The following is a 20,436-nucleotide window of genomic DNA, read 5'->3' as shown; positions in this document are numbered from 1 at the left end:
GGGAGTGGATGGGGAAGTGTTTGTGACAAAAGTGGAAAAATTTGGAGGATTTCTGCCACGTTTCTCCATCCTTGAGGCAGCTCCTGCTGTCCAGGCTTTGGAAGGGAGAGAGAAGTCACTGCTCCCATAATGGGACAGAGGAGGCACAGAACAAGTGACAGGGAAGGGCAGGGTGGGACTGGCACAGGGTTTGATCCTCCTCAACACCAGGGATGGCTGTGCCCATGGATTTTTCCCTGATGCTTCCCTGCCCTAGGAAGGCCAAGGGCAGTTTTTAACTCTTTGGTGGGTTAGAAACCTCTGTGGTAATGAAACCATACAGGTGGTGTTTGAGGTGGGAATTGGCTGTCCCCAGTCCCACTGGTGTCCCCCTGGGAATATTTCCTGGGAGTTGGCTTCAAAGCTTCAGAAATACGGGAATTTGGAAATTTAGTCCATTTTCACACCTGTCATCTCTGGGTTTTTTCTCCTTCTAAACCCCCCTTCCAACCCTAAAAACCCTTCTGTGCCAGGACATGCCACCAACTCAAACTCATGGATCATTTTGGATCATTTTGGATAATTTCACCTCTGGGGAAGAGCTGACATCCCCCTAAAACCCCCCAAATCTTCTGTGTGGGGGGCTTGGAGCAAATCCTGGCTGCAGCCTGTGGGACAAAGCTCTGCTCTGCCCACTGGGATCTCTGATGGGAGGACAGGGCAGGATGAGACCCTTCCCAAATCATTGTTCCAGCTCCGGGACATCTCAGGGAATTGGGATCCCTTTAGGAACCCACTCCATAGAGCTGCTGACACCCTGTGGCTGTCGGGGAGAAACGCAGCGACTTTCACGGGAGGGTTGGGCAAATTTGGGCTTGAAAAAATGTTCTTCCAGGAAAAAGAAAAAAAAAAAAAAGCGACTGTTCTAGGAATTAAAAAGAGGGAAACCAATCCAGCAGACATTTCCCAGCTGTGCTGCCGCAGGGACAAAGGTGGCAGCTGGCTGGCTGGCTGCCTGCTCGTGGCTGTCCTTGCTCCTCTCCCAAGGCCATGGGCTGAGGGCAGGAAGCTTTGAAGAGCTCTCATTTTGGGGTGGGGAAAGGCCAGGGCCAACAGAGATATGAGACATGGCCACTTCTTCACCAAAATAACTTAAACTCTTTCTCCTTCCTTCTCCTCTCATGGTTAGTCACAGCTTCCACACAGAACAATATTTTCCTCTTGGTGTTTTCCTTGCCAGCCTCCAAGAGGTCTGTGTGAAAACAACAATCTCTCCCTTTTATAAGCCACCAACTCCTCCTCCTCCAGGAGAGAGCAAGAAAAGGAGAGGAAGAACAAAAAAAAATTAGGAGAAGGAGAGGCAGGATCATGCTCTGCTCCTCGAGACAAAAAGGGATGGGGGGAGTTGTTGGCCTGGGATAAAATTGGCAGTGTGATGAGTTTTAGCTGCAGCCTTTGAAGATGAGAGGAGAAGCAGCTGATTGTCATGGAGGGAGCAGGCTTGGCCCTTTAAACAACAAAGCCTGCAAAGATAGATAGCCCCAAAAAGAAAAGGCTTCACACTGCCTGCCTCTGTCACTGCCCCACAGAAAAATGTTCTGAAACAGAAATAGCAGCCCAGGGGGAACCATTAAGGGCAGGATGAGAAGCTCCAGTCTCCTGCCATGAATGCTGTGCCCAGGAGGGTGCAGGCAGTGGGAGGGGGATGGCTGCTGGTTCCTGGGGCAGCTGGATGGGGTCTGGCCTCCATCACCCAGGCTGGCACTGCCCTGCCCCAGGGATGCAGCTCTGCGCTCCTGCTGTGGAAATGAAGCACCTGAGCCAGCCCTGGATTGCTCCCCATGGTCCCTTTTGGGGCTTTGTCCATTGTCTCACCCTGTTTTAAACAGCCTGGGAAGAGCTGCAGGGCTCAGGGCTGTGAATGATGCCAGGGCCCCAGGAGGCACCGAGATGGGGCTTTAATGGCACATCCATGATGGAGTTCTGCCTCCTGCATCCCTGGTGGGATTGTCCCCCCTCTCTGGGACAGCTGGTGTGGCTTTTCATCCCTCTGAACTCCTTGGAGAGTGCTAAAATCCAGTGCTGGGGCCAGAGTCAGCCAAAAAAGGGCAGGAGGGACCCCCAGATGTGACAGTGTTCACAGGGGTCGCAGGTTGAGGGAAGAGATGAGGATCTGACTCCATGTTTCAGAAGGCTGATTTATTATTTTATGATATATATTATATTAAAACAATACTAAAAGAATAGAAGAAAGGATTTCATCAGAAGGCTGGCTAAGAATAGAACAGGAAAGAATGATAACAAAGGCTTGTGGCTTGGACAGAGAGCCTGAGACAGCTGGACTGTGATTGGCCATTAATTAGAAACAACCCCATGAGACCAATCCCAGATGCACCTGTTGCATTCCACAGCAGCAGATAACCATTGGTTACATTTTGCTCCTGAGGCCTCTCAGCTTCTCAGGAGAAAAAATCCTAAGGAAAGGATTTTTCATAAAAGATGTCTGTGACACCCAGACAGAGGGACAGCCTTTGGATGGTCCTGGGGCTGGCAGGGGGACAGTGGGGACAGAGGTGGCAGTGGGACAGCCACTGCAGCTGCGCCATCTGCTGCACACGTGGAGAAGCTCCGGCCAAAAAGGAGCATTTTGGGTTGGTCGTTTCCAAAAATAATCAGCAGTCCAGCCCCAGCCCCTTCTCCTTCCCTGTGACCGTGTTCACAGAGGTCTGAGGATGAGGGAAGAGATGAGGATCTGACTCCATGTTTCAGAAGGCTGATTTATTATTTTATGATATATATTACATTAAAACTATACTAAAAGAATAGAAGAAAGGATTTCATCAGAAGGCTGGCTAAGAATAGAATAGGAATGAAAACAAAATCTTGTGACTGACCGAGACAGTCCGAGACAGCTGACTGTGATTGGCCATTAATTAGAAACATCCAACATGGGCCAATGACAGATGCACCTGTTGCATTCCACAGCAGCAGATAATCATTGTTTACATTTTCCTCCTGAGGCCTCTCAGCTTCTCAGGATGAAAAATCCTAAGGAAAGGATTTTTCATCAAATGTGTCTGTAACACTTCCCCTCCTTTTGCAGCAGATGTTGAGGCAGAGCTGCTTTTTTGCCATCTCCCGTGGACCAGGAAAACTTTTGATGCAGTTTGGGAAGGGTTAGTTTAATACCTGTTAAAAAACCCTTTTTTCCCCTCCTCCTTTTCTGTCCTATGAGGCCGATCTGGAGAGAGAGAATAAAACAAAGGAGCTCCAGGCATTTGTCAATCAGTTTTCCCCGGGGCTCCGTGGAGCATCCTCAAGGGATTGTGATGATCTCCAAACCTGGGGTTGCTCTGTTTTGTTTCAGTTTCGTGGAGCTGATCCAATTTCACCACAACAAAATGCCAGAAATGTGAAAGGCTTTCCCTGAAAAGGAGATGAGGGTTTGAGAAAGAAGGAGCAAATGGCAATTCCGGTAAAAAGTCAGTTTTTCAGGGAATCCTCAATATTGCAGATGTTTCAAGCTGTTGTTTGGGTAAGGTCAGTGTGTACCTCACAATGCAGAGGGTTTTGCATGTTATGTCTCCTTAACTCAGGATTTCAGTACAAAATACCCCAAACTTTGGGAATATGAAACACCTGCACTATTCCACTCTGGCAGCACTTCAAGGAAAAGGAGTCACTCCTATTTTGGAGGTTTAAAGTCTTTTTTTTTTTTTTTTTTTTTTGCTGCAGTTGCCAGCACACATAAATGTCCTGCATCTCTGGTGCTTCTGGTGTGGGGTAACCTTGGGAGAGCTGGGGGTACTCACCTGGAGAAGGGAAGGATCCAGGGAGAGCTTCCAGCACATTCCAGGCCTGAGGGGCTCCAGGAGAGCTGCAGAGGGACTGGGGACAAGGCCTGCAGGGACAGCACCCAGGGAATGGCTCCCAGTGCCAGAGGGCAGCCAGGGATGGGATCTTGGCAATGAGGAATTCCTGGCTGGGCTGGAATTGCCAGAGCAGCTGGGGCTGCCCCTGCACCCCTGCAATGCCCAAGGCCAGGCTGGATGGGGCTTGAAGCACCCTGGGGATGGAACTGGATGAGTTTTAATGTCCCTCCCAACCCAAACCATTCTGTAATTCCATTATTTGCTCCACCCCAAAGCTGGAGCTGATCCTGGATACAACTGGCTGCTCTTAGGAGTGATTCTGCTGAAACCTTCAATGCAGGGGGGCTCAGCTCTGACACCCCTCACCTTCCAGCCCCTTTTTTGCTGTGTCTGTGGGGATGGGGGGACCCTGCTGGGACACAGCCCGTGCAAGGACAGAGCCAGGAGAGCCGTGTGAACGAGGGAAGGAGCAGCAGGGATGAAAGGAGCAGTAATTATGCATCTCAATGCCCTCCCTCCCCAGCAGCCCTCTCAGGTACATCTGATCCCAGAGCTTTTGTGTCCTGACTGGCACTGGCTGTATTGATGCTGAACTCCTGACCTTGCTTTGTCTCCAGCCACGACCTGATGTCAGAGTGGCTTTGGGTCGGGTTTCAGTGCCCGGGTTACCCTGAGGTCCCAGAGAAAAGCGATCCCTCTGCTTGTGTGAGGGACATGATCCTGCTGTCCCTCCCTGCCCACAGGACAGGGTGGATGGCTGTGGAGACAGGAGATGCTGCCCAGGCTCTTCTTCCATCACCAGAGGTGCAGCTGAGCTTGCTGCATGCTCTCCTCCTTGATGGACATGCTCAAAAGATTGGGAAAATATCCAGTTTGGGAACCCTGGTGCAGTGCTGTGATTGGCTCGGGGAAGCAGTTTTTTCCCAAATTCTGCTGTCCAAATGCACCAGGGGAAGTTTAGGTTAGAAATCAGGAAAAAATTCTTCACTGAAAGAGTGATTGGGCACTGGAATTGTCTGCTCAGGGAGGAGCTGGGGTCACCTCTTGGAACCCTGGCTGCTGAGAATTGGAGATTTCTGTGCTGCCAGGCACTGACCCCCAGGAGAACACTGCACTGACCTGAGGCCTGGAGAAGCTTCCAGAATGGAATGGTGGAACTGGGATTGTGGGTGTGCAGTTTGGACAGGAGTGTGTGAGATCACAGGAGGGAAACTCAGAGTTTAAGGGTTTAGAATGCAGGAATAGATATAAAGCAAGATGCAGGTTTGGGGGCAGGGCTGGTCCTTCTTCTTGACCTTCTTCTCCATGGGTTTGGGTGGTTTTGTGCCATTGGATTAAAAAGTCCCCATTGCAGGGCATGGGTGGTTGGTTATTGGGTTAAAAGTGAAAATAACTCAGGTGTCATTTCTTAATTGGACAATTTACCCTTGAAAGGCCTTGGAGAGAGAGAGAGAGACACAGCTCCATTTTTAATTTGATATTGAAGTGCTGTAGAACTCAGGGTTTGTGAGACTGTGACATAGGTAAGAACTAATAAACATCTGAGTCCCAACAAGCAATGCCATCTCATTTAATGAGATCTACATTTAATCCCAGCCTTAACAAAAAAGAAGCACAGACTCTGCACAGTCACCATCCCTGAAGGTGTTTAAAAAAGCCTGGATGTGGCACTCAGTGCCATGGTTTAGTGGATGAGGAGGTGTCTGGTCATCGGTTGGACTTGATGATCTCAAAGGTTTTTTCCTACCCAGTTCATTCTGTGATTCTGTACTTCAGCAGTGGTGTCTGGGCCATGGCAGTGACCACCCCAGCAATGTTTGCACTTTGTCCCCACAGGTTTTCAGGCAGGTCCCTGTTTGTTGGTGTCCCCTGATGTGTCCCAGGGATGAGCAGCTTGCACAGAGGCAGAGAGCTGTGTAGGTAAACAGCAAACCCCAGCAAACCTTCAGAGGATGGGGGAGCTCTGCAGCTCATGGGATGCTGCTTTTAGAGCTCATCAGAAGAGCACTTGGCTGTTTGGCCTCAGACAGGACATTGTTCTGCTACTGACACAAGTTTGGGGAAAGATCTGAGGCACAAAGGGAGCTGCAAACCTTTGAGTTGGCCCTGTTGGTAGGGTAGTGACACTTCTCAGCTCTGCTCTGACTCCCCTGCTGGGCTGTGGTCCTTGTGCACCACTTGGCTCAGCTGAAGCATCCCTGGAAATGGTCTGTTAGGTCCTTTTTGTGCTCAGCTTTTCCAGACTCTCTACCTCCTGCATTTCCCTACATTCCTATTTTGCTTCCTGTGGTTTTGGCCTGGATCAATGCTGCATGATGGTGATGCCTTGAGAAGGCTGAGCTAGAGCAGAGACTAGACAGAGCTAAAGAACAAAGCAGGGATTTATTAAAAAATCCTCCATGGATGCACCTTGGGCAGCACAAGAGCCCAGCCAGGGCTGCACCCAAGATGAACCAAAATGGCCCCAAAATGCACCAGCGCTCCCGGGGTCTCTCCCTGGGATCAGTTCTGCTCCATTTGCATCTTGCAGTTCATTGTCTCATTCCAGCTTCAGCCCCTGCAGTCCCACCCTGCTTGTTTTTCTCTCTCCAGCCCACGGGGTTTGTCCTCCTGGGCTGAGATTTGGGTCATTTGTCCTTGGTGCCCAGCTGGAGCAGGAATTGTTTTGTCTCCCTGCTCTGTGCACACAGCTCACCATCCCTTAATATGAAGCCCAGACCCACAACCCTAAAACAGCATAGAATGTGAAAAATATAAAAGCCAAGTTAAGGTTGGAAAAGACCTCTAAGATCATGGAGTCCAACCTAAGACCACCACTAAATCATGTCCCCAAGGGCCACATCTACATGGCTTTTAAATCTCCCATGGTTTGTGTGGGGTTTGGAATGAGATGATCTTTGAGGTCACTTCCAACCCAAACCAGTCTGTGATTCTCTGAATGGAGAGGACCAACAATTTATCTGGTGTTCCTGGAAGGAAAAAAAAAGCATGAGAGACATTTTTGGGTCCAGAGTCTGCTGGGTGTGATAGGACAAGGGGTGATGGTTTTATCCTGAAGGAGAGTTGATTTAGATGAGATATAAGGGAGTTTTTACAACTGGCTCACGTTGTCACAAATGAGGGAGCAGTGGGAGGTGAGAGGAGCTCTTGGGGACACTAGACCTCAGTGAGACCTTTGCTGAGGTTGGCTGGTGGAAGAGCTGGGGCTTGCTGGGGTCAGTGCTGCTCATTTGGGGCTGGATGGGGAGAAAGGGGGTCTGTGCTGGGGCTGGGCTGCAGAGAGCCCTCCTTGGTCAGGTGTCAGACACAAAATCAGAGGTAGATTGGGAGCATCCTTCAGTCTATGGGAGGTGAATGGAGGAGGCCTCGTCCACTGTTTCAGTGCTGGATCAGTTTTCTGGCTGCTTTCATGAGAGGGGAGAAAGGTCAAATGTGAAGTTTTGTCCCCAGATGGTGCTTCCCTTTTATCTGAGGCAATATTGGAAGATAAGCATTCGCTTTCTCTTTTTCTCTCCTCCTTCTATTTTCTGTGGATAAACATAGATTATGAAGGTTAAAAAAGCTTTGAGGGATGTTCTTTTTATCTGATATTAAGTTCTTAATAGGTCACCTTGGCATTGAGGAGCCCAGGAGCTGAAAGAGTCAGCAATTGAATCACAATAACCTTTGCAGAGCACAGCCCTGTCAGTGGGGCTGGGGCCCAGAGATATGTGGGACCTCATTATCTCAACCTTAGCCCCAGGGGTGTCAGCTGACAAAAGGGGCTGGGGACAGCTTTTCTTCCAGGTTCCCCTTTCCCCTGGCCCTGGAGATAACCTGTCCCCATTTTGCTGACAGGAATTGTTCCCATGACACCCACCCAAACCCAGTGCTCTCAGTGAGGCAGTGAGGAAAGAGCTGTGGGTCCCAGATTTCTCTCTTTTCAGTGATGCACTCACAGCCCATCACTCTGCAATTCTGAAGCCATTTAGCACCAGCATCTGACACAAATATCAGTGCAAGAACAGCCAATCTCACTTGACTGGTGATAGCATCTCTGGGATACGGTTTTTGATTTTTTTTTTTTTTTTAAGAGAAAGTGCCCAAATCCTCAGCAAAGCAGGAGCTTTGGTCTGCCTCTCTTAAGCTTGAAAGGGAAATTGCAAATGTGTCTCTCTATCTCCAAGATTGAATGTGACAGGCTGCGATTGAGTTCGCTGCCCTCGCTGGTGCCTGGAGCTGCCCAGGGCCCTGCACCACCCGAGGTGTGGAAATGCCCCCCTTGGGATCAGATCCCCTGGGTTATCTATCCCAGGTCCTTTTGGGGGAATGCCTGTGGTCTCCACAGACTCTGCTGGGTGTGATAGGACAAGGGGTGATGGTTTTATCCTGAAGGATGGTTGATTTAGATGAGACATAAGGGAGTTTTTACAACTGGTTCACGTTGTACAGAGAGCTGGTGGATGCGCCTTCCCTGGAATCATTCCAGGCCAGGCTGCACGGGGCTCTGAGCAGCCTTATCCAGTTGGAGATGTCCCTGGCTGTTGAACCAGGTGACCTTTAGAGGTGTCCCTTCCAACCCAAGCATTCCATGATTCTGTTTTTCTCTCATGTCAAGCCAGTGCACACATGTGCTCATCTCTCCATCACCCCTTGGTGATCACATCCTCAAGCCAGGAGGATGATCCTGGATGATCCAGGTGTTTCTGGGTGCCTCCACACCCCCTGTTTTGCCTGCCTGGATACCCTTTCACACTGCTGTGCTGATGTACGCCTTGCTGCCTGCATCTCCACAAGAATTCCCGCGTCTCCATGAGAATTTCCGCGTCTCCACTCGTCCCTCCTGTTGCCAAAGGGCAGCTGGCTCCCTCTCAAGTGCCACAGTGTGGTGAGGATCTGTGGGTGTCTCCAAGCTCTCCCTGTCTGGCCACACTCAAAGGACCCTTTGTGGTGCTGCCCTGCACCCCCTTCCCCACGGCTCCCAACTCTCGGGGTCAGCGCGTTCCCGGAGGGATGAGCTCATCCCTGCGGGAGTCTGGTCCCTCAGCCCCATGAACAGACACTTATAAAGGGCTTGCATTCATCATCCAGCCTGTCTTGTGCTGCATCTGTCTTCATTCCATCCCATATTACTCCCTGCCTGGGTTTTTGAGCTGTCCCACAGAAGGGTTTGTGCTCCGGGCCAGCTGCGTTGGGAGCGTTGTGTCTGGTCAGTCCTGGTCACACACACTGGGTGAAGTTTCTGAGGCAAAACTCTGAGTCTCTCTGGTGTTGCAGCTTGTCTGAATTATTTTTATCTGGGGTTTGAGCCCTGCTGAAGAGCTGACCAGATTTGAGGGAGCATTTTGGTTTCTGCAGCTCGCGAGCTGACACCTGTGCTCTCACAAATAAAAAATTAATTTTCATACTTTTTTCATTATTGTTCCCTTAATCCCAATCAGAACCAGTGTGACCCAAAGCAGTCTCTTTATGAAGAACCAGGAGTGATGGCAATAACAGCTATAAATATTTAAAAGTTAGCAAGTTCCCAAAATATTGGCCTTGTGAAAGAAATTCCACCAGTTTGGGAGAAACAGAAGCACCTGATTGGCACTGGGGTGACCTTGGAGATTATCCACTGGGATCATAAATATGAACATCCAGCAGCAGGACTCTCTCTGTGGGACCTGAACTTTACCTCTGGGAATGTCAAACAGAGAATCCTTATTTTCCATGAAGGACCTGGAGTGGCTCTGCAGAGCACCCATGGCAGGATTTGTGCCTGAGAACGACCCATGGATGAAGAGACAGCTCTGTTTCCAGTGGGACTGAAATCCTGCAGAGCTTGGGAGGCAGACACAGAGCCTGGATAGGCTCCTGTGGGGCACTAGCAGGGTTGTCCCACCCTTGTCCCTTCCACAGGATGGTGAGTGGTGGCTTATCCTTCCCTGATGGAGTTTCATTCCCCCAAAGCACTCGCTCAGCTGGACAGAGCTTGTAAGAGCCTGAGGCCAGAAATTTGGGTGTTAAATCTGGTGGCCGAAGCATTCCAATGGCCTCTTCATTTGGCCAGGCACAACTTGATGCAGACATTGTCCTTTAGAGATGCCACTGATGCCAGCATGGAATTTCCTAGGACCCACCTGCAGGTCAACACCTTGAATACCCACCTTCATTTTCCACTGATAGAGGACAGAACACAGTTTTTCAGGCTTAAATAACTTTAATTTCAGGTTGCAGGTTTGGGGTAAGTGGAGAACAAATGTCCAGGTGATTCCTTGAGAAGGCTAAGCTGGAGCAGAGGCTGGCATAGTTCCAGAATAAAGCAGGGATTTATGGAAAGGATCTCCTCCATGGATGCACCTTGGGCAGCACAAGAGCCCAGCCAGGGCTGCACCCAAGATGAACCAAAATGGCCCCAAAATGCACCAGTGCTCCCGGGGTCTCTCCCTGGGATCAGTTCTGCTCCATTTGCATCTTGCAGTTCATTGTCCCATTCCAGCTTCAGCCCCTGCAGTCCCACCCTGCTTGTTTTTCTCTCTCCAGCCCACGGGGTTTGTGCTCCTGGGCTGAGATTTGGGTCATTTGTTGTGGTATTTGCTGGGTGCCCAGGATGAAGGAGGAAATGAGTGAATCTGACTCCATGTTCTCAGAAGGCTAATTTATTATTTTATGATACTATATTATATTATATTAAAGAATGCTATACTAAACTGTACTAAAGAATACAGAAAGGATCCAGACAGAAGGCTAAAAGATAATAATGAGAATTTGTGACTCTTTCCAGAGTCCCAACACAGCTTGGCACTGATTGGCCAATGAATCAAAACAATTCACATGAAACCAATGAAAAATCAATGAAAATGAAAAAAACAGTAAAACACAGGAGAAGCAAATGAGATAATATTGTTTTCCTTTTTCTCTGAGGCTTCTCAGCTTCCCAGGAGAAGAAATCCTGGTGAAGGGATTTTTCAGAAGATATGACAGTGACAATTTGTCCTTGGTGCCCAGCTGGAGCAGGAATTGTTTTGTCTCCCTGCTCTGTGCACAGAGCTCACCATCCCATAATATGAAGCTCAGACCCACACACTAAAGCAGCACAGAATGCGAAAAATAGAAAAGCTAAAACCTGAGGCATCACAGAACAGAATCTGAAAAATATAAAAGCTAAACCTGAGGCACCACAGGGTCTGTGGGAGCAAGTGCACTCCAAATGCCTGGGTCTAGGGTGGCCACTGGCAGCAGGAGCTGAGGAGGAGGAGGAACAGCAGGTTTGGAGCCCTTGCACTGATCCCAGCCCTTGGTAGGGACTGGACTGCAGAGGCCTCACTCAGCCTGGTGCCATAGGTGAGTGCCAGCAGCCCTGTAATGGATTGCCTGGCAGGGCTGGGAGCTGAACACGGATGCTTGGCAGGCCATTACCTTGAAAAATGAGCTGTGCCGAGCTTGCCTTGTGTTGTTACAAACTAATGATTTGCATTGATTAGCACATGGCTCATGAGTGTCTAATTTATCAATCAGGGAGCGCCGGGGGAGCGCGTGTAAACCATGCTCTCAAAAATGATGTCATCTGTCAAGGGGCTCCTGCATGTGAGAGCTGCACATACCTGACAGCTCTCCCTGCTGAGGGACAGGGACCTGCTCATGTCCTTCCCTTTCCCTCTGCTGTTTCACGCTGGGGTGAGCCCTGCAGCTCAGGTACACTTCAAGCTGTAATTGTTAATTTTTATGGTGCTGGGAGCAACAGCCAGAAACCCACTGTGTTAGGTGATGTCCAAGCCCAGAATGAAGGGCTTGAAGAGAAAGTCATTCTTTGTGGGGGGATAGAATATAAGAAAATAAAGATGGTGTAGAAAGTAATCTTACCCCTAAGGAGTTGCAGCTGGACCAATTAGCAAAGATTAGGAACAGGCCTGGCTTTAACAGCTGTAAGCAATGAGAAGAAGAGTGATGTAAAAGAGTGGGGTGGCTGGGTGAGAAGGGAACTGGAGTTATTGGAAACACCAAGAAGGTGTGAAACTTTTGTGATAAGAGGGACAACTTTTGTGATATGGAACCCCTGCAATAAGCTGCCAACAGATCAAGGGCACCCTCAGTCAGTTCTGGGGTCACCCCAGGCTGGGTGGGATGTGCATCTGCCAGAGGGATCTGGACAGGCTGGATCCGTGGGCTGAGGCACAACAGGACCCTGTGCTGGGCTGTGCCCTTGAGTGACCATCACATCCCGTGCCACAGGCTCCATCCCACAGCTGGACTTTGGATGGGAAAAGCAGTTTATCGTGGGGGGATAGAATGTAAGAAAATAAAGATAACATAGAAAGTAATCTTACCCCTAAGGAGCTGCAGCTGGGCCAATTATCAAAGATTAGGAACAGGCCTGACTTTAACAGGTCACAGCTGTACCCAATGAGAAGAAGATGCCATAAAAGAGTGGGGTGGGTGGGTGAGAAGGGAACTGGAATTAGGTGGCTGCTTTGTGAAGGAGAGAGTTAGTGCTCTGAGGGGCTGCCCAAGAGGAACACCAAGAAGGTATGGAACTTTTGTGATAAGGAGGCAATGGTATGGAACCCCTGCAATAAGATGACAGTAATTCTTTCACTTTGTCTAATTTAATTTGTAACTCCATTGCAGCCAGGGGTATGTCTTTCAGTAAATGTTAGTGGGGGTCCACAGTGGGATGGGACAGCAGTCCTGTGCTGTGGACTGGGAGCAGCAGTCAGAAACTCACTGTATTAGGTGATGTCCAAGCCCAGAATGAAGGGCTTAAGAGGAAGTTGAAAAAAGGGATCTCTGTCATCTTGGAATTTGTGTTTGGGTTTGAAGAACCCTCTGGCCCAAAGTAGGTGGCTTTAAGCTGACAAAGGGTCGATTTAGGTTGGATATTAAGGAGAAGCTCTTCCCTGTGAGGGTGGGCAGGCCCTGGCACAGGGTGCCTAGAGAAGCTGTGGCTGCCCCTGGATCCCTGGAAGTGCCCAAGGCTGGGCTGGATGGGTCTTAGAGCAGCCTGGGATAGTCAGAGGTGTCCTTGCCCATAGGAGGGGGTGGAATGAGCTGAGCTTTAAGATCCTTTCCAACCCAAACCAGTCTATGATTCCACGATCCCAGTGGATCCCACTGTGCTGGATGTGTGTAGGACAGTGACCCACCATGGAACCACAACACCCAGGAGCTCTGTGATGCACAGTGACCCACATGTCTCCAGAAAACCAAGCAGGTGCCCACCAGCATCTTCTCCCACGTTTCTTTGGCCCTCCTGAAGCAGGAGCCCTCTCTGCCCTCTGTGCTGTGCTGGCTCTGCAGGGGTGATCTCCTCCTATCCAGCAGCCAGGCCCAGCTGTATTTGACCCAATTTTCCAGGATTACACCAGAGGTCAATGGATTGACTCCAGTGCAGGGATTAAACCCTGTGGCCCTGCCCAGTGAAGGCCCTGTGCCCCCTGGCCTGGGGTGGGGATTACACTGCAGTGCCTGCAGATGATCAGGATTAGCCAGCAGTTATTCTAGGAAAGCTGTCTTCTTCAAAACCCTCTATTGCTGCTGGGAGAAAAGGCCCTGGGGGAAGGCTGAGGAAGAACCATTCTCCCTGGCTGCTGCTGTGCTGTAGGTGCAGCAAACAAGCCTTGTTTGCCGACAACAAGATTTGTTCTCTGAGATTGGATTTGATGATCTTGGAGGTCTTTTCCAACCTTGGCGATTCTGTCACATGAGACCTTCTGGACAAAGTAAATACAAACCAGGAACCTCATGGAATTGCAAAGGCCAACCTGCTTTGCTGTCCCTTCTGTTTTGTGGGGTGCACTCAGGGGCACCTACATTTTGGGAGGGTGACTTTTACTGGGTGATAGAGACAGGACAAAGAGGAATTCTTTTAAAGTAAAAGAGGAGAGATTTAGATTAGATATTAGGAGGAAATTCCTTACTGTGAGGGTGGTGAGGCCGTGGCACAGGGAGACCAGAGAAGCTGTGGCTGCTCCTGGATCCCTGGAAGTGCCCAAGGCCAGGTTGGGATGGGGCTTGGAGCAGCCTGGGACACTGGAAGGTGTCCCTGCTTATGGCAGGGGGGGAACTGGATTGTCTTTAAGGTAACTTCCCACCCAAACCATTCCATGATTCCATGACTCTCCTGTCCAGATCAGCTCTCCCCTCTGCTCGGAGTGGCCCCTGTCATGACAGGAGTTTGGGTTCTGGACAGCACTGAGAGCAGGAGCTTCAAGAACACTGTAAACACCTCCACATGGCTGGAGGTGCTCTGAGATCCGTGTTTGGATGGGCTGGCATGGTCCAGCCACACAGCACTTTAAAACATGTGTACAGGAGAAGAGAGAGAGAGCTGTTGGCTGAGGCAGGAGTTAAGGGTGTACCTCATGCCTTGCTTTTTCAATTAGTGTTTCTAAAAGCCTTTAGGATCAGTGGATAGACAGGGCTATTGAAATGCCATGTTTTATTAGGAATTGATCTCCTGTTAATAGGCTTTAGGCAAATTAGAACAGATTATTTTACTGGAAAAAGGAGGGAAATGGGCAGAACATGGAGTGTCACCAGCCCCTTCCCTGTCTTTGCTGAGATCAATAGAGCTCCATAATGAGACCCAAATCAATAGAAAAGCAGGAATAGGTGATCATCAGAGGGGCCTGACATGAACTCGTACACTTCATGCTGTGTCCTTTCTCCCTCTCCATACCAGGAACAGCAGCCAGCAGTCCTGGCATCCTCTGGGGAACATTAGGTTCATAAAACAGGGAGGAACTGCTATTGGAAAAGCAATGAAGTATTAGTGGCCCCTGTGCAGTCATAAGGCTCTGGCTGGGCCCTTCTCAGAGCAGCCTGGATTGATGTGCTGGGCTCCAGGGCTGCTTGGATCCCCTGGAAATGCTGTTTGCAGATCCTTAATCCAATAGTGAGAAATGATGATGGTGATTTCAATGAGATGCCCTGCAAGAAGGAGAGGCAGGGACAGCAAAGGAAGGATGCCTCAGAGGATGGGGAGGACAAAGCTTCTCCTCCCACCTCTTGCTTTCCCGGCCCAAAACGTTTTCCCTACTTTCTGAGGCAGTCACGGTCGCTCCCTCTCACCCTGGCAGAGGTAGCAGGGCCTGATTCCACGACCTGAAGGATTTTCCCTTTGAAATCCACCCTTGCAGCCCATTTAATCCCCTCCCTGGGGAACTGGGGCAATTTCATGGCCAAAATAAGGCACCAGCATGACTTGAGTGAGAGCGGCTGGAAGCGCCAGGGCAGGAGGTGATGAATTCCTTGGAACTCCATCAGCCCAGGGGCTGCTGACACTGCACAAAAGCAGAGTGGTGGGGAGGGATGGCTTGGCCGAGCTTGCCATGGTTCACCAAGCTCCTCTTCTGCTTAGTTATTCGTTTAATTATTTGTAATGACTCTCATCCACCCAGCGTCTGCTCCTGCTGCCCGCCTGGCCAGTCGTTGTGATCTGCTCCCCACCACGCTCCCAGCAGCCCTGGATGGTTTTAAAGTGCTTTATGCAGAGATATTAATTGAAGGGGACCTTATTTTAACTCTGGTGGGCCAGGAGTGATGGTTTTAGAGGAGCAGGAAACAGCTGAGCCCAGTTGGCACAGTGGAAATGATCCTTTTTTTTTTTTTATTTTGCTGCCAGAGACCAGTCCAAGCTGCTTGGACAAATAAAATAGAAGTGAGGTTGTAGCAGGAGATTGGGTTAGGAGTGTGTTTCTGAAGTGAGTCTGAAGATAATTTTGAAAGGACACATTGCACTAGATCAGGCTCCAAGTCCCATCCGACCTGGCCTTGAACACTTCCTAGGATGGAACATCAAAAACCTCTCAGAGCAACCTGTGCCAGTGCCTTTTTCTTGAATAAACCAAAACTGGATCATGTTAACATGCTCCAAACACTGATTCAGTCTATGGGACAGGCTTTGATGGGCCTGGAGTAAAGCTCCTGAAGTACATCTGTGTGGATGGATTTTAGCAGGAAATGTCACTTTATAGGAAAGAATAGAGGTGCTAAAAGAGGTGTGTGGGCCTCTCTGGAAGGGTGGTGTTTCTGTTGCTCTGCTGAGTTTAAAGATATTTTCTTTTTTGCCGCAATCGTGATTTATCTTCCAGCAAAGGCACCAAGCGCTTGCTACCACCAATTCCTTTTGTCCTCCAATCCTGCTGCTCTTTCCTTGACAATTTTGAGTCCATCCCCATGATTTGGAGAGGGTTACTGTGTCCCTCTCTTTGATAACTACGTGATACCAACCTCTATGTCCCTCTTAGACGTGTGATTGAGGCATCTGCCACCAACTTGCTGGGGAAACTGTCCTCGAGCATCAGCCTCCCGTGGATCCCTCAGCAGCTGGGGAGGCCCAGATAAGGCTGAAAACCACCAGCCAAGTGATGGAAGGTATCTTTTACCTTCTTTCATCTACCAGACCCGTGGGCTGCTTGCCAGGGATGCCTGTGGGTGTAGCCATGGCCAGGGTGGGAGCTCAGAGAAGGCCAGAGCCTGTGTCTTTAAAGATTAATGGTGTTGTTTGCTCATTAAGGAGATCGTTTTGAAGCCAGAACATTCGAGTGCAAGCATCTGTTTGCTACTGGGAGAGGATATTTATTGTCTGATACTTCAATGGATGTAAATAAACAGCCAGCCCTAGATAATGTTCAGACAAACAAACAAACAGCTGCCAGAATGGGTCCCTTGGTAGTTGACCTTCGGGAAGCATCACGCTGATGTTTTAATAGCAGCCAAGCCCAGGGAGTGAAGCCTTCCAGGAAGAAGAAGGATTAATGTGCAGCCTGAGAGTGCTGGGCCCTGGGAGCTCCCACATGTCCTGGGTTAAAGGAGGACAAGGGAGCTGAGCTGAGTGTGCCCGTGTTCACAGGGGTCCCAGGATGAGGGAAGAGATGAGGATCTGACTCCATGTTTCAGAAGGCTGATTTATTATTTTATGATATATATTACATTAAAAGTACACTAAAAGAATAGAAGAAAGGATTTCATCATAGGGCTGGCTAAGAATAGAAAAAGAAAGAATGATAACAAAATCTGTCTTGGACAGAGAGTCTGAGACAGCTGGACTGTGATTGGCCATTAATTAGAAACATCCAACATGGGCCAATCCCAGATGCACCTGTTGCATTCCACAGCAGCAGATAATCATTATTTACATTTTGCTCCTGAGATCTCTCAGCTTCTCAGGAGGAAAAATCCCTAGGAAAGGATTTTTCATAAAAGATGTCTGTGACAGCTGAGCATCTGGGGCTCTGAGGGGTGGGCATGTCCAGGACAGACATTCAGGGAGGGGGAGCAGGTGGATGATCCCATTGTGGGGGTGATGGGGGTGTTTGTGGACTGTGGGTTGTGGTGGACTGGGCATTTTGAGACTCACATGTAGTCCTGGAGCCCCCTCTGTCACTCGTCCCCCTCCCAAGGAGCTCATGGTTCACAGGCAGCTCCCAGAAGCGACCCCAACTGTGCTGTTAGCCAGGTTCTCATCTCCTACAGCCCCCAAAAACATCTTGAATATGGGAATGCCCATCATTCAGTCAGAAGAAAACTCCGTCCATGCAAGCACCCCAGCTCCAAGTGGGGCTGGGGGCTGATGCCAGCAGAGAAGAGCAGGAGCAGAGGGAAGGGGGGGTACATTCTTCAAATTCCCTGCAGCTGGAAACTTGTGTTTCCAAGCAGAGATTGTTTCTGGGTCCCTGACTTTAGTGGTGATCACCTGCAGGGTTTGATGAGAATCTTCCCATTTTTCCTTCACAGGCTCTTCTCTGATTTTTTTCACCAGCCCAAATGCCCTGGTTCTAGCAGGAGCCTTGGAGCCAGGAATAAATCTCAAAGAGAAAATCCAGTTGTGTTGTCTGATTCTCAGGACTGTGCAGAATGTGTAGAGAAGGTGGAGATCCTCAGGGCTCTGTGCCTGGCGTCCAACATAAGAAAGAGAGTGTTTAAGACAGCTAAAGGGATGGCTGGAGTTAGGGGCTACACTTGTGGCTGCAGTCTCCAATAATCACCTCACTGCTGGCACAGGGCTTGCACAGGCTGTGCAGTGTAGGTTGGTGTCTGCCAGATTTTCTGGCCTTTTTCTGAATTTTCCTTTTTATTAGCCACCAGATTTAACAGAGAGAGGGGTTTCTGCATGTAGAGCTGTTGGGCTGTGGGAGTGTGACACGTGTGTGTGTTTGCACATGTACAGCACAACAAGCCCTGTCCTTCTTTCCCTCCCTCCCCCTCTGCAAAATAATGAATTTTCTGGCTATTAGGCCAGCAATAGCTGTTAAATCACTTCCGAGTAGCTCTGCATTCCTGGTGTGAAGCCTCTGCAATCTTTTACCTGCACCAAATGCACAGGGGAGATCCCTGGGGGCTGTGCCTCCTGTCTCCATGGTTTGTTAACTCCTCTCCAGCCTGCCTCTTCCATCTCCGTGCTCTTTCCCCTCTAATGGGGCCTGGCAAAAGCTGAGGACAGTGACTGAGCCCTGGGGTGATAATTGGCTGCTCAGATATCTGGCAGCCTGCAGATCTGACCACGGTGGTGCTGGAAAATCAAGGTCAAAGTGGAGATGTGAGGTTTGTTTAGCACAGGGATCAGCAGAGAGCGAGGATGCTGTGACAGGAATGAGAAGCCACCAGGGACTGAGGGGAGGCAGAGTGGAGACAGCAGAAAAAGCTCCCTGAATGCTCCTTGAGAGGGAGAACTTGGAGCTGGAAAGGCTCCTGCTCTGGGGGTATTTGGTGTGTTGGAGCAGAGCCCCAACAGGGAGCCTCCTGTGCTCCTCAGCCTGCAGCTCCTCCTGCCTCCTTCCTTTCCCCTGCCTGTCCCAAGGGGAATGACTCAGCCCAAGCCTCTTGGCATCTTTGCCCTTGGCCTCATGGGTGATTTACATCAGGGTCCATTTTCAAGAAGGAAGAACTCAGAGGAGCTGAATTTCCCTGTGAGGGACCACAGAAATGAGCAAGCCCCTGCTTCCAGGCAGCCAGAGCTGGTGGGAGTCAGGGATGTTCAGCCCTGGGCTTCAGACCATGAATTCTTTGTGCTTCAGGGATGTTCAGTGCTGGGAAATAGGCTCTGAATTCTTTGTGGTTCAGGGATGTTCAGTGCTGGGATTTAGACCCTGATTCTTTGTTTCAGTGATATTCAGTGCTGGGAATCAGACCCTGAATTCTTTGTGCTTCAGGGATGTTTAGAGCTGGGATTCAGAACCCAAATTCTTTGTGTTTCATGGATGTTCAGTGCTGGGCTTTAGGCTCTGAATTCTTTGTGTTTCAGTGATGTTCAGTGCTGGGATTCAGTCCCTGACCCCTTGGTGCATCAGGGATGCTCAGTGCTGGACTTTATGCCCTGACCTCTGTGTGTGCTGATGCTGGATGTGTGCTGCTCTCATCAGCAGCTCCATCAAGATGACAAATTAACTGCAAATCCTCCCCTGTCATTGGAGCAGCCCAGCAGCCAAGGCCAGCACGTGCTCCCACTTCTGGGGAGTCTGATGGATAACATGCAGGATCTGAGCATCCCTGAGCACCCTCCACACCCTTTGCTGGCACAGAGAGCCCCTCTAAATCCTTTCTGCTTCATTTTCTTTATCTTTCCTGGGGAAATAATATTCCTTTGTTGTCCCACAGCAGGTGAGTAGATCAAGGAAGGACAAAGATAACAATCTGTATATCACTGCTGTCCTTTACTCATACAGGCTTTTCAGACCCTTTATCGTTCCCTTCTCTTTGACTTTCCAATACAGAAGATGATTCAGGCTCAGTTTCTTGGCTGAGAGGTTGATACAGAAGGAACAAGCTCAAGGACTGTGCCAGGGAATAGTGGGAACAGGTCTTGACACCATAAGTTCTCCACAGCTTGTTATTTCCCTTGGATGGGAAGGGTGCTTTTTGCTCAGCTATCCAACTGCAGGCTGGGAATCTTTGGTCAGGAAGGAATGGAGGTGATAATGTGGGGCAGGATGAAGATCTCCTACAACTTTGTTTCCTTTAGGGAAAGGGTACTGTGGTGTTTGTGTTGCTGCAGGATAGAACGTTTTCAGAAAGTGAAAGGCAACACATGGGAAACAGAGGGAGATAAGGAATGTGGAAACATGAAACATGTGGAAACATGAAACTCTGAAACATGACTGTGGAGTTTGCTGCTGCACAGAGCCTCACAAGGTTCAGGAGAACTCCTGAGAACAGCTGTTTTATCATGACTTGTTCTATATTGAAAGGGATTGCAAACCTTCTCCAGCTGCTTTTGAGCCCAAACTCCAGAAATTGTTTTTAAGCAGGCAAAGAAAAGTCTGTAATTTTGTGCATTTTCTTCTGCATCACTGGATCACTGTCAGGGACAGACTGGGACTGTTTGTCTGGTTCCTCCTCATAATCCCAGTTATTGATGTCCCTAAGTGACACCCTGTTATGAGAGGTGTCTGGAATCATAAGGTACCACATTGGTGCAGGACTGATTTCAATACCTGATATATGCAATCAGCAAGAGAAATAGTCTGTGTTGCACTGAACACTCTGCAATAATAAATTGCCCCGTGGAACATTAGCAATAAGAGCAATAATATTATCTGAGTGGCATTCCAGTGAGTCACTCCTGCAGATTTGTGTGGTTTTTTATCTCCTGCTCATCACCACCACAGATCCTTCCCTCATTGCC

The 20,436-nt window shown here is 49.4% G+C and overlaps 1 protein-coding gene across 1 annotated transcript in view; it reads left to right on the top strand.

Annotated features, from left to right (window-relative positions):
- The window catches only part of PLXNA4 (plexin A4), a 508,367-nt gene that overhangs the window by 233,544 nt on the left and 254,387 nt on the right, over positions 1 to 20,436 (top strand). The gene's annotated exons all lie outside the window — the stretch shown is intronic.

The sequence above is a fragment of the Molothrus aeneus genome, chromosome 5 (assembly GCF_037042795.1).
Source record: "Molothrus aeneus isolate 106 chromosome 5, BPBGC_Maene_1.0, whole genome shotgun sequence".
Classification (NCBI taxonomy): domain Eukaryota; kingdom Metazoa; phylum Chordata; class Aves; order Passeriformes; family Icteridae; genus Molothrus; species Molothrus aeneus.
The sequence above is the reverse complement of the archived record's forward strand: the minus strand, read 5'-3'. Positions and strand labels throughout refer to the sequence as shown.